Source organism: Bos indicus, chromosome 5, assembly GCF_029378745.1.
Source record: "Bos indicus isolate NIAB-ARS_2022 breed Sahiwal x Tharparkar chromosome 5, NIAB-ARS_B.indTharparkar_mat_pri_1.0, whole genome shotgun sequence".
Lineage (NCBI taxonomy): Eukaryota > Metazoa > Chordata > Mammalia > Artiodactyla > Bovidae > Bos > Bos indicus.
In genome coordinates, this window is record NC_091764.1 from 46,039,885 (window position 1) to 46,053,164 (window position 13,280).

General features: G+C 37.7%; 1 long non-coding RNA gene across 2 annotated transcripts in view; it reads left to right on the forward strand.

The window, feature by feature from the left end:
- LOC139183126 (uncharacterized) overlaps window positions 1-13,280 on the forward strand; it is a 154,513-nt gene that overhangs the window by 118,150 nt on the left and 23,083 nt on the right. For both annotated transcript variants that reach the window (XR_011566609.1, XR_011566610.1), the window contains exon 5: window positions 7,666-7,722. This is a non-coding gene — a long non-coding RNA (uncharacterized lncRNA). The remainder of the gene's footprint in view (window positions 1-7,665; window positions 7,723-13,280) is intronic.

Below are 13,280 nucleotides of genomic sequence, written 5' to 3' on the forward strand. Positions count from 1 at the left end.
TAGAGAAACAGGTTACTCCAAGAACCCCTAAATCAGGATCCATTTGATAATGAAACAAGGAAAATGGCCCCTTGTTTTTACATTCTGTTGCTTCTTAACGTCAGTTTGTGACTTCCGGGAAAGAAGACAATTCTCCATATGCCGTATTTTGCTCTATTTTCTTCCTGCTGAGTGTACTGAGGAACAGGACAATTTTTGCCTCTTTTCCTCCTAAACTCAATTATTATTAAAAACTATTTCTAAGTACAGGTCCTTTACCAAATGAAAAAGTGCTGTCACTAAGCCTATTTGGAACACTGACTCTCTGCATAAGAGGCAAGGAGCAAGGTCCTGGAGCCTTCAAAGGTGACTGACTAAGCTGTGGTTCACTGCTCTTAATTTCACTCTTGTGGCCGGACTTAGACAAGTATTTAACTTATCACACACAAGACAAAATAAAACAGCTAAGTGAAGTCCAAGTAACAAGATGGCAGGGGTCATTAGGCATGGAGTGCCGTTCTTGCATGGGGACTTTGCCCCTATTCTCTGTCAGTCCTGGCTATGTTTAGGGTAAGCACCGTTTTCACCCGATTCTTCTTGGCTTCTCCACTCCCTTCTGTCAGTTATTTCATCCATCATGGATTGTTTCTCCCCTTCCAAATCTTTTCTCAGACACTCACTGAAATTACTGAGCTCTTAGGAGCCACCTTCAAATCAAGCTACTAATGACACGTTCTTGCCAACCCTTACTCTTCAGGCCCATCGTTTTCTTATTTGCTTAGAAGAGTCCAGAAGCATTTCTCCATCTTTCACTATCTTTAAGCTACATGGTGGGGAATGTATTGAAAGCCAGTTAATAAGACCACAGACTAAGGGCAAAGCACTAAGGTCGACTTTCATGTGCTCAAATACCACCTAAGATGTCAACTGTGCACCAGGGGGTCTGTAATGAATTATGTGAGAGAGAGGACAGCTTTGAGATGGCTTGCCCTTTTCTCTTTCATTTATAACCTGATGTCTGTCCAAGTCTACTGAATAAGCAACTACAAAATGCCGAAGAGAACAGCAGTAGGGAAAAATCTTCACGATAGAGCAGTGAACACAGACAAACCATGAGCTTTCTCCACTTGCTAACACATGAGACCAAATGAATATTTGCTAAAAGAGAGGGGGGTGGGGATTGAGTTAAACACTGGACTTAGCTTGTACCTGATGAGTTCTAAGATCCTTCCTTGCTGAGATTTTATGACCCAGTAAGAGGGAGAACTTAAATTTGAATATCTACATTAAACTCACCATGTTCTATTGTTTCCTAGCCCAATCCTCTCTGTATATACAGATTGCTAAGCAATGTGGTGGCCAACATTGAAATCAAGTCAGGGAGAACAGAATCAAGGCAATGGAAAGAATTTCAAAGGCCATTTATTTTATCCCCAGTTGGCAATTAAATCATCCCATAAAAGGATGGAGGATGATATAATGGAAAGTATACAGGCTTTGGAGCCAAATAGAGCTGGGTTTGAATTCCTATTCTGCTTCTCACAGGCTACATGTCTTCAGGCAATTTAACAGCTTTGAGCCTCTGTTTCCTCTTTGACAAAACATAAACCATAAGAAAATATGTTAGAGGGTTTTTGTGGCCTGCACAGAATGACACACAGAAGGACTTCAAATTATGTTAGTTCCATCCCCTCCCTAAAAGCTCTATGCACATGATTAAATATTTAAAAGAAATGCCTCAATTTCCCTTAGGATATCAGCACCTTACAAATTTCTAGTCTCTTAATTCTAAAAATTTTATAATTCTGGCCTTTACTGTTTTTTAATATTTTACTTACTATTAGTTGGAATTGCAGTTGAAAAATATCACTACTGCCAAATCCCCATTTGTACAATAAGCTTTCATAAACTCAAAGATCATTGTCAAGTCCCTTGTGTGCCTGTTGTAAAACCCAACCCTCTCTCCTCATTTGGCAGAGGTCTTTGAAGAAAAGAATTCTTTTAAACACTTAGGGTATCACAAGGTCTTAACCTGCTCTGAGACAGGAGCTGGATTTTCACTCCAACAGGCAGAACCTCAAATGTTAATAGGAATTCTATGTATGGCAGAAACATATCAGAGCTGGAGTAAAAGAAAACATGTATTTTTCCTTCTACTAAATTAATGTTAAAGTCTTTCCAAAGATCTTTAGCTTAAAATAGTTATTGGTGACTTGCAAGGTGACTGGAAACAGAGGAATCCCCATCTTTCAAACATGGGGATTGTTTGAAAGTGGAGTAAATGTATAGTACAGGGAACTATAGTCAATATCTTGTAATAACCTATAATGGAAAATAATCCCAAAAATAATATATATGTACATGTATAACCGAATCACCTTGCTGTGCATCTGAAACACTGTAAGTCAACTGTACTTCAATAAGATATATACATTATCAAATTTTAAAAAGTGGAGTAAAAATCTTCTAGGGACTAAGTCTTAATCCTTGGTGATTCTCAGGGACCGGGGTCATGCCTGGTACCCAAATACTAACCAGAAATCTCCACTACACCAAATTAAAATAACTTTGTCACCTCCATAAAAACTATAAGACTACACAGGAGTACTTTTAAATATAAAACCAGAGAATATAGACATTAAAATCTAATAATATTAATATTTTAATTATTATTTTAAAGTGGTATTACGATTTCCTTAAGAATGTTGCCCTTTTAAGCAAACAATATCACTTTTGTTAAGCTACTGAAAAAATATTTCAAAGGTTATTAGTTCTAGGTGATAAGCTACTAATTCTTTAATTCTTTTCTGGCTCCAATTTAAAATACTCAATAAGCTTTACCGAAAAATGAATTTGTCTCTGTGGAATAGATTCATTTGCTTATGCTTCTGCCTGCAGTAGACAGAGGCATTCCGTTGTGTTTGCTTCAGAGCTTCCATTTCCTTTGATGACTGATATTCATTCATGCAAATGTAGCAATGCACAGATTTCATAAATGCATGAAAGTGAAAAGTGAAAGTGTTAGTCATTCAGTCGTGTCCAGCTCTTTGCAACCCCATGCACAGTAGCCTGCCAGGCTCCTCTGTCCACGGAATTCTCCAGGCAAGAATACTGGAGTGGGTTGCCATTTCTTCCTCCAAGGGATCTTCCCAACCAAGGTATCAAACCTGATCTCCTGCTTTGCAGGTGGATTCTTTACCATCTGAGGCACCAGGGAAGTGCTCATAAATTCATGAGGGAAACTTATTTAAGGCATAAAATAATCCAAATACTGTATGTCAAAGTCCTCTATCACGCAACTGGGTAAGAATGCCAGTAACTGCCTTATGGGGTTGCAGTGCAGTGTAAGGGGGATAATGAATAGAAGCCATTCAATATATGTCTGGGATATAGAAAGTTGGTTGGCACCAAATTAATGTTATCAGTGATCATAGGAGCAAGATGTGTTCATCTATTAGGCAGGCCTGAGTTCAAATCCCAGCTCAACCACTTCACTGCTATGTAATTGAGGGCAAGTTTTTTAATCTCTCTAAGCCTCAGCTTTCCCATTTACAACACAGGGCACTTATGGCATGTACCTAAAAGAATTTTTGAAAAAGTTGAATTAAAAGATTTTAGCACAATGTATATGCTTTGTATGCAGTAAATGCCTATTATCATCATAATCATTAATAATAATAATTCTGTCTGTACTTTTCTCCAGGGGAAAGTGCTGGATATAAATAAAATATATGATATAAATAAAATAAAATAAAATAATATGATATAAATAAAATATATGATATAAATAAAATAAAAATAAAATATATGATATAAATAAAATATATATCAAGAAAAATAGTAAACTGTTCTGGAATATTTTACTGCTGAATACTTCAGTAGCATGGTAGTATAAATAATTTTTTATTTTACTTATTTCTTTTTTTTTAATTTTATTTAACTTTACAATATTGTATTGGTTTTGCCATATATCAAAATGAATCTGCCACAGGTATACATGTGTTCCCCATCCTGAACCCTCCTCCCTCCTCCCTCCCCATACCATCCCTCTGGGTCATCCCAGTGCACCAGCCCCAAGCATCCAGTATCGTGCATCGAACCTGGACTGGCGACTCGTTTCATATATGATATTATACATATTTCAGTGCCATTCTTCCAACTCATCCTACCCTCTCCCTCTCCCACAGAGTCCAAAAGACTGTTCTATACATCAGTGTCTCTTTTGCTGTCTTGTACACAGGGTTATTGTTACCATCTTTCTAAATTCCATATATGTGTGTTAGTATACTGTATTGGTGTTTTTCTTTCTGGCTTACTTGACTCTGTATAATAGGCTCCAGTTTCATCCACCTCATTAGAACTGATTTAAATGTATTCTTTTTAATGGCTGAGTAATACTCCATTGTGTATATGTACCACAGCTTTCTTATCCATTCATCTGTTGATGGACATCTAGGTTGCTTCCATGTCCTGGCTATTATAAATAGTGCTGCGATGAACATTGGGGTACACGTGTCTATTTCAATTCTGGTTTCCTCAGTGTATAGCTGACTTACAATAAACTTAATTTCAGGTATACAATAAAATTTCAGGTATACAACATACTGATTTAATATTTTTATAGATAATACATGTAAATTTATTATAAAATATTGATTATATTACTTGTGCTGTACCAGTATTCTTGCCTGGGAAATCCTATAGACAGAGGAGCCTGGCGGAGTTCAGACCCCGGGGTTGTGAAAGAGTCAGACATGACTGAGTGACAAAACAGCAACAACAACATTATATCCTTGTATCTTATTTATTTTATACATAATAGTTTGTGATTTTTTTTCTTAAATAGTGTTCAGATACTTGTGGTATGTTTTATTTATTTGTGTCTGCATGGCTTACAGGATCTTAGTTCCTTGACCAGGGATTGAACACAAGTCCTTAGCATGCACGTGCAGAGTCTTCACCACTGGACTGCCAGGGAATTCCCAGTACTTTGTGCCTCTTATTCTCTTTCACCAATCTTGCCCTTTAATCCATCCTCCTACCTGCTGATAACCACTAGTTTGTTCTCTGTTATCTGTGAGTCTGTTTATTTTTTGTTATATTCATTTGTTTTATTTTTCAGATTCCACATGTAAGTGAAACCATAGTGTTTGTCTTTCTCTGTCTGATTTATTTCACTAAGCGTAATATCCTCTATGTCCATCCATGTTGTTACAAATGGCAAAATTTCATTTCTTGTGGCTGAATAATATTCCAGTGTGTACTTGTATATATATATGCCACCTCTTTATCCATTCATCTGTTGATGGGCAGTTAGGTTGTTTCCATAGCATGGCTATTGTAAATAAAGCCACTGTGAACATTGGGGTTCATGTATCTTTTTGAATTAGTGTATTCCCTTTCTTCAAATACATACTCAGGAGTGGAATTGCTGGGTCATATAGTACTATTTTTAGCTTTTAAAGGAACTGGTAATATTCTATTTCTTGATCTGGGTGATGACATAGTGAAGGTATCCTTAACACCTATGGGCATGTTTAAAATCACATAAAATTAAATAATAATATAATCTACTTTGCTGAAGCTCGTCTTTGCCACATAATATGTCATAACGATATACTAATCCTGTCAATTTAATGTGAAAGAAATTCATTTAATTAATTGTCAAATGAACTGGTGTGTCCTGTAGCCCCACAAAACCAGCATCTCCTTTTCTTCCCTCAACTATAACTCATTTTTATGGCCAGTAATGAGATAGCCCCACAGCCCTCAAAAGTTCTTGAGGCTTTCCCATCATATATTTCATCTTTGGAGCTCTCAGACACTTTACAAAATAATTCACATTATGCCTCAGAGATCACTACCCGATTAATATAGGACATTAGTGACATTTTTAAGGTCCCAGGCTCCACTTTATCCTAAGTTTGTGAAAGGTTACTATTTAATGACAACTGTTCCATTCTCAGATTTCCCCTTTATGACAACTGTCACAGCCTCAGAACATGCTCCTCATGTTTAAATAATTTCCTTCACATTAAACTGATCCCCCTAAAACACACCAGTCTCATTTCAAAAATTGTAATTAAATATTTCAGTGGCATCTCAGTGGCATTGGTTTGGTCACATGTCTGTTTCTAAGCCAATCACTGTGGACACGTGAATATGAGGCTTTGTGTGACCAAGTATGGCTCAGATACCATCCTTCGTCCTATGTTGAAGGCAGCTGCATCAGGACTATACATAGTGAGAGTGGCAAGTATTGGATTCTCAGTTAACAACTGGGGGTGGACTGGACTCTGATTGGCCCCAAAGTAACAAATGTCTACTACTCTAGGGAAGGCCCATGAACCACTGGAACACAGAATAGCAAGACTGGGACTTTTTAGTTAGGGAAGATGAAAGCTGAGAAACCACCTAATGGAAATCTTTAAAACTATAAACATTTTGGGCTTCCCAGGTGGCACTAGTAGTAAAGAACCCGCCTGCGAATTCAGGAGACATAAGAGGTATGGATTCAATCTCTAGGTTGGGAAGATCCCTTGGAGGAGAGCATGGCAACCCACTCCAGTATTCTTGCCTGGAGAATCCCATGGACAGAGGAGCCTGGAGAGCTACAATCCATAGGGTCACAAAGAGTTGGACACAACTGAAGTGACTGAGCAGCAGCAGCATAAACACTTTATATTCATGAATATCAAACCCTTAATTATTAAAATAAAAATACCAGTTTGAACTTTTGAAAGTTATTTCAGTAGTGAGAAGTGAGAAACACCCCAAAACTCCCATGACTCCCTTTGAAATGTGAGCCACAAAATCCTCTAATGTCATCTGTATGTGTCTCCTGACACATACAGGACTTTTTAGTTAGGGAAGATGAAAGCTGAGAAACCACATAATGGAAATCTTTAAAACTATAAACATTTTGGGCTTCCCAGATGCCCAAGAGCCTAGATTGTCCACCAACCTCGGTAATCGTGTTCAACTCAACGAGCATGATGGGAATGGTTTACATGCAGTTTTAAATCACTGGAAAAGTTTAGGGGTTAAGCAAAGAAGAAAGACGCACTGGACTATAAAGAAAAAATGCTTTCTGTTACTTCATTTCCACACCCAACAGAGAGAAGAAAATGCAGCTGTAATCTGTAGCCATGAGTCAAGAGAGTGAGGAAAAAACGTAAAATTTGGGGAAATTTTGCTTGAGACCAAAAACAAAGCAAACAAACAAATGTTAGTGTATTAGAGATAAATATTTATATTCAAATTTTTGTGATTTTATTTTTTTCATGTTATACCACATATAAAAAATATTATATATTATATAACATAAAATATTGTGTTATTATACACAGTCTCCTAGTAGGTAATTGACTATTTGATGAGCACTTTTGCTTCCTTTTCATCTTGTTCTCCTAAAGTAAATGTCTGATGAAGTTTGATTCATTCACTGTGGGTTATTTTCTCAAAAAAGCTAGTAATTCTTAAAAATGTAAATGTGTCCTTTGGGCAGGCTTCATTCTCTTTGCTTTGTCCTGGGATATCATTGTGCTTTCCCAGTGACTTAGCCACTGAGAGATGATAAAAAGAATGATCTATTTCAAAGATTTGTGGCTCATTATGGGCACTGAGGGACAAAGTTGAAATAAAAGGTCACAATGAGATTTGATTGTTCTTTGTGTTCTGTCACAGACAGGAATAAAGGCACACCTTGGAAAAGAAATTGGGAAGAGAACTTTCCTTTGTAAGGTATGCAAAAAGCACAGATAATGTGCATTTACAGAAAGTAAATGTCTTCAGGATGTCAAGCATGGTTCGATACTGTGCCAAGAAAATTTGAAACAAAACCTTTTTAAAAATATATGAATGCTACATTTCTAGTAGTTTAGGATTTATAGATTCAGGATACAGTCTTTTTTTTTAAGTGTTGGGGGTTGGTATGGGGCAGCCACTCCTTGTTTTACTCATCTGTGCCCACTGACCTGATCAAAGGTGTGATGACAAGAGTAAAACCTTATACATATTTGCTTGCTTTACCAAACAACCATCTATGGGACTCATTCCCTGTGTCAGAAATACAACACAGAACAAGAGAAAGCCTTTGCCTAGTGAAAAGCCAAGTGGAAAGACAGAAATTCAGTAAAGAAAATATTGAGATTGTAGCAAGAGATGTAAAGTATAAGCAAGGGTGGGATATCCAACTAGGATATCAGAGTGGTCTGGGATAGAAGGAGAGAGATCCAAGTGGCATCTTGAAAGAGTTAGATGAGGGGAGGTAGCGAGGGGACATGGCAAGAAGAGAAAGCAGTACTATTTCAAGCAGAGGGAACTACACCTTTGAAGGTTCTGAGATGGAAGGGAACATGAAGTGTTCCATGAACTAAAAGAATATGGCTCAGAAGAAAGCAGGGGGAGGGTGAGAATGGAAGCTGGAGAGGTAAACAGAGGCAGAGCACTTGGAGTCTTGGTAATACAAGGATCTGAAGCTTTAGAAACTAGCAACAATGAAAATCCATAGGAGGGGTGGCATGTTTTTTTTTTCTTTTTCAAGTCTTGTCATTGTCATATTTTCTTATTTTCAAAGATCTCCTTTTTCACAGTTTGGGGAATCAACTGGAAAAGTGTAAGTACAGGTATAGGGAGACAATTTGTTTATATTCATCATTGTGGTCCAGAAGCAGATGGTGACTTTGTCCACCAGAGTGGCCAAGTTGATAGAAATAGAAGGATTAAAAGATATTTAGAAGACAGAGTCAATAATTTAATGGATGAAAGTGACTCTCATGTTTCTAGACAGAAAGGAGGTATGTCCCTGACATTGAGACCTCCAAAGGCAGAGGATGATTTAGGAGAGATTGAGTTCGGTTCTGGAAATGTTGCTTGTGTCATATCCAAGTGGAGAAAGGAGTTGACAGTTGGGTCTGGGATACAGTGGAAGAGTCTAAACTAGTTACATTTGCAAGTTTAATAAACACTTTCAAATGCTTGCTAATTACCAGTCACTGCCTACATGCTTTATAAATATTGTTTTCTCTTCCTAGCAACCCTCTGAGGGAAGTACAACTGTTAAATCCATTTTACCTATGAGACAACTGAGACCCAGAATTATTAGAGTCTCCCAGCTAGGTCCTGAGCCAGAATTCAAACCCAATCTGGCTCCAGAGTCCACACTCTTAACCACTAGGCTACCAGATGGAGCCCAGCAACAAAGTAGGTGTGGGTGAGACTGCAGAGTAATAAGAAGGGAGAACAGAGCCCTGCGGAATTCTAACTATTAAAGATGGGGAGGGGAGGATGAATTGGCACAGACCGATCACTTCCACAGATCCGTGAGGCCCGTTTGTCCCGGCAGGTTTGTCCAGTGGGACCTCACTCTCTGAGGTTAACAGAGCCCACCAGGGAGTCAGATGATTCTCACCTCCATGAATCTGGACAGGCTCCCCACCATCTACCAAGTCTGACGTTTATCCTGCTCGAGAAACCAGGACTCAGCAACCATACCGCTTTCTAAACTCTGCACAATTGGTGTTCCTCCAAGGCTGACTCTTTTGCCAACAACTTGACTTGTATTATTTTTAGTGAAGTACCATGTAGCAAGCTGTTCCTTAAAATATTTCCAGTCTGGAATGCTGTCAAGACAGAAATCAAAAAAGAAAAAAAACGGGAGTGGAGGGTGACGGTAGGAAGAGAAAAAGAATTAGGAAAGAGATTGAGGAACACACCCCAAAACTGTTGAGGAAAGAACATAATCTTCTAAGTGAGAAGACTGGAAAGCCATCCTCACATCCCAGTCACTCTCAACCTCAAGAAACTGCCACCCACTCACATCCATATCATTCCTAAGTAAACTTTCAGTGATGTTGTCAGCTGGTTTCTACTCAAGGTAGAATTTTACTTACCTTGTCATCAGAAAGCCATGTAACATTGTATTTAAGAGCACAGGCTTTGAAACCAGCATGGTGTGTGTGAATACTGGCTCTATGCTAAATGTATGACTGTAGGAAGTTACTTACCTGTGGCCTCAGTTTCCCATCTGTAAAATGGGGATGAAAACAAAATCTCCTTTGTAGGATTCTTATGAAATATTTACTCTTATATCTTATGCACAGTGCAGTAAATACTAAAGAAGCATTAATTAATCTTATTTTTATTATTGTTAGAAGGGCTGGTGTTCTTCAGATGCTTTTAGTAGCATAAAACCATGGTTATTTTCAAGAGCACCAAGATACTGTATTAATAGCCATGGTCACAGGCCATTAAAGGTGGGTTTTATTATTTTTTTTTTAATTTTATTTTATTTTTAAACTTTACAATATTGTATTAGTTTTGCCAAATATCGAAATGAATCCACCACAGGTATACCTGTGTTCCCCATCCTGAACCCTCCTCCCTCCTCCCTCCCCATACCCTCCCTCTGGGTCGTCCCAGTGCATCAGCCCCAAGCATCCAGTATCGTGCATCGAACCTGGACTGGTGACTCGTTTCATATATGGTATTATACATGTTTCAATGCCATTCTCCCAAATCTCCCCACCCTCTCCCTCTCCCACAGAGTCCATAAGACTGATCTATACATCAGTGTCTCTTTTGCTGTTTTGTACACAGGGTTATTGTTACCATCTTTCTAAATTCCATATATATGCGTTAGTATACTGTATTGGTGTTTTTCTTTCTGGCTTACTTCACTCTGTATAATAGGCTCCAGTTTCATCCATCTCATTAGAACTGATTCAAATGTATTCTTTTTAATGGCTGAGTAATACTCCATTGCGTATATGTACCACAGCTTTCTTATCCATTCATCTGCTGATGGGCATCTAGGTTGCTTCCATGTCCTGGCTATTGTAAACAGTGCTGTGATGAACATTGGGGTACACGTGTCTCTTTCCCTTCTGGTTTCCTCAGTGTGTATGCCCAGCAGTGGGATTGCTGGATCATAAGGCAGTTCTAGTTCCAGTTTTTTAAGGAATCTCCACACTGTTCTCCATAGTAGCTGTACTAGTTTGCATTCCTACCAACAGTGTAAGAGAGTTCCCTTTTCTCCACACCCTCTCCAGCATTTATTGCTTGTAGACTTTTGGATCGCAGCCATTCTGACTGGTGTGAAATGGTACCTCATAGTGGTTTTGATTTGCATTTCTCTGATAATGAGTGATGTTGAGCATCTTTTCATGTGTTTGTTAGCCACCTGCATGTCTTCTTTGGAGAAATGCCTATTTAGTTCTTTGGCCCATTTTTTGATTGGGTCATTTATTTTTCTGGAGTTGAGCTGTAGGAGTTGCTTGTATATTTTTGAGATTAGTTGTTTGTCAGTTGCTTCATTTGCTATTATTTTCTCCCATTCTGAAGGCTGCCTTTTCACCTTGCTAATAGTTTCCTTTGTTGTGCAGAAGCTTTTAAGTTTAATTAGGTCCCATTTGTTTATTTTTGCTTTTATTTCCAATATTCTGGGAGGTGGGTCATAGAGGATCCTGCTGTGATGTATGTCGGAGAGTGTTTTGCCTATGTTCTCCTCTAGGAGTTTTATAGTTTCTGGTCTTACGTTGAGATCTTTAATCCATTTTGAGTTTATTTTTGTGTATGGTGTTAGAAAGTGTTCTAGTTTCATTCTTTTACAAGTGGTTGACCAGTTTTCCCAGCACCACTTGTTAAAGAGATTGTCTTTAATCCATTGTATATTCTTGCCTCCTTTGTCAAAGATAAGGTGTCCATATGTGCATGGATTTATCTCTGGGCTTTCTATTTTGTTCCATTGATCAATATTTCTGTCTTTGTGCCAGTACCATACTGTCTTGATAACTGTGGCTTTGTAATACAGCCTGAAGTCAGGTAGGTTGATTCCTCCAGTTCCATTCTTCTTTCTCAAGATCGCTTTGGTTATTTGAGGTTTTTTGTATTTCCATACAAATTGTGAAATTATTTGTTCTAGCTCTGTGAAGAATACCGTTGGTAGCTTGATAGGGATTGCATTGAATCTATAAATTGCTTTGGGTAGTATACTCATTTTCACTATATTGATTCTTCCAATCCATGAACATGGTATATTTCTCCATCTATTAGTGTCCTCTTTGATTTCTTTCACCAGTGTTTTATAGTTTTCTATATATAGGTCTTTAGTTTCTTTAGGTAGATATATTCCTAAGTATTTTATTCTTTCCGTTGCAATGGTGAATGGAATTGTTTCCTTAATTTCTCTTTCAGTTTTCTCATTATTAGTGTATAGGAATGCAAGGGATTTCTGTGTGTTGATTTTATATCCTGCAACTTTACTATAATCATAGATTAGTTCTAGTAATTTTCTGGTGGAGTCTTTAGGGTTTTCTATGTAGAGGATCATGTCATCTGCAAATAGTGAGAGTTTTACTTCTTCTTTTCCAATTTGGATTCCTTATTTCTTTTTCTGCTCTGATTGCTGTGGCCAAAACTTCCCAAACTATGTTGAATAGTAATGGTGAGAGTGGGCACCCTTGTCTTGTTCCTGACTTTAAAGGAAATGCTTTCCATTTTTGACCATTGAGGATAATGTTTGCTGTGGGTTTGTCATATATAGCTTTTATTATGTTGAGGTATGTTCCTTCTATTCCTGATTTCTGGAGAGTTTTTATCATAAATGGATGTTAATTTTGTCAAAGGCTTTCTCTGCATCTATTGAGATAATCATATGGTTTTTATTTTTCAATTTGTTAATGTGGTGTATTGCATTGATTGATTTGCAGATATTGAAGAATCCTTGCATCCCTGGGATAAAGCCCACTTGGTCATGGTGTATGATCTTTTTAATGTGTTGTTGGATTCTGATTGCTAGAATTTTGTTAAGGATTTTTGCATCTATGTTCATCAGTGATATTGGCCTGTAGTTTTCTTTTTTTGTGGGATCTTTGTCAGGTTTTGGTATTAGGGTGATGGTGGCCTCATAGAATGAGTTTGGAAGTTTACCTTCCTCTGCAATTTTCTGGAAGAGTTTGAGTAGGATAGGTGTTAGCTCTTCTCTAAATTTTTGGTAGAATTCAGCTGTGAAGCCATCTGGACCTGGGCTTTTGTTTGCTGGAAGATTTTTGATTACAGTTTCAATTTCCATGCTTGTGATGGGTCTGTTAAGATTTTCTATTTTTTCCTGGTCCAGTTTTGGAAAGTTGTACTTTTCTAAGAATTTGTCCATTTCTTCCACGTTGTCCATTTTATTGGCATATAATTGTTGATAGTAGTCTCTTATGATCCTTTGTATTTCTGTGTTGTCTGTTGTGATCTCTCCATTTTCATTTCTAATTTTATTGACTTGATTTTTCTCCCTTTGTTTCTTGATGAGT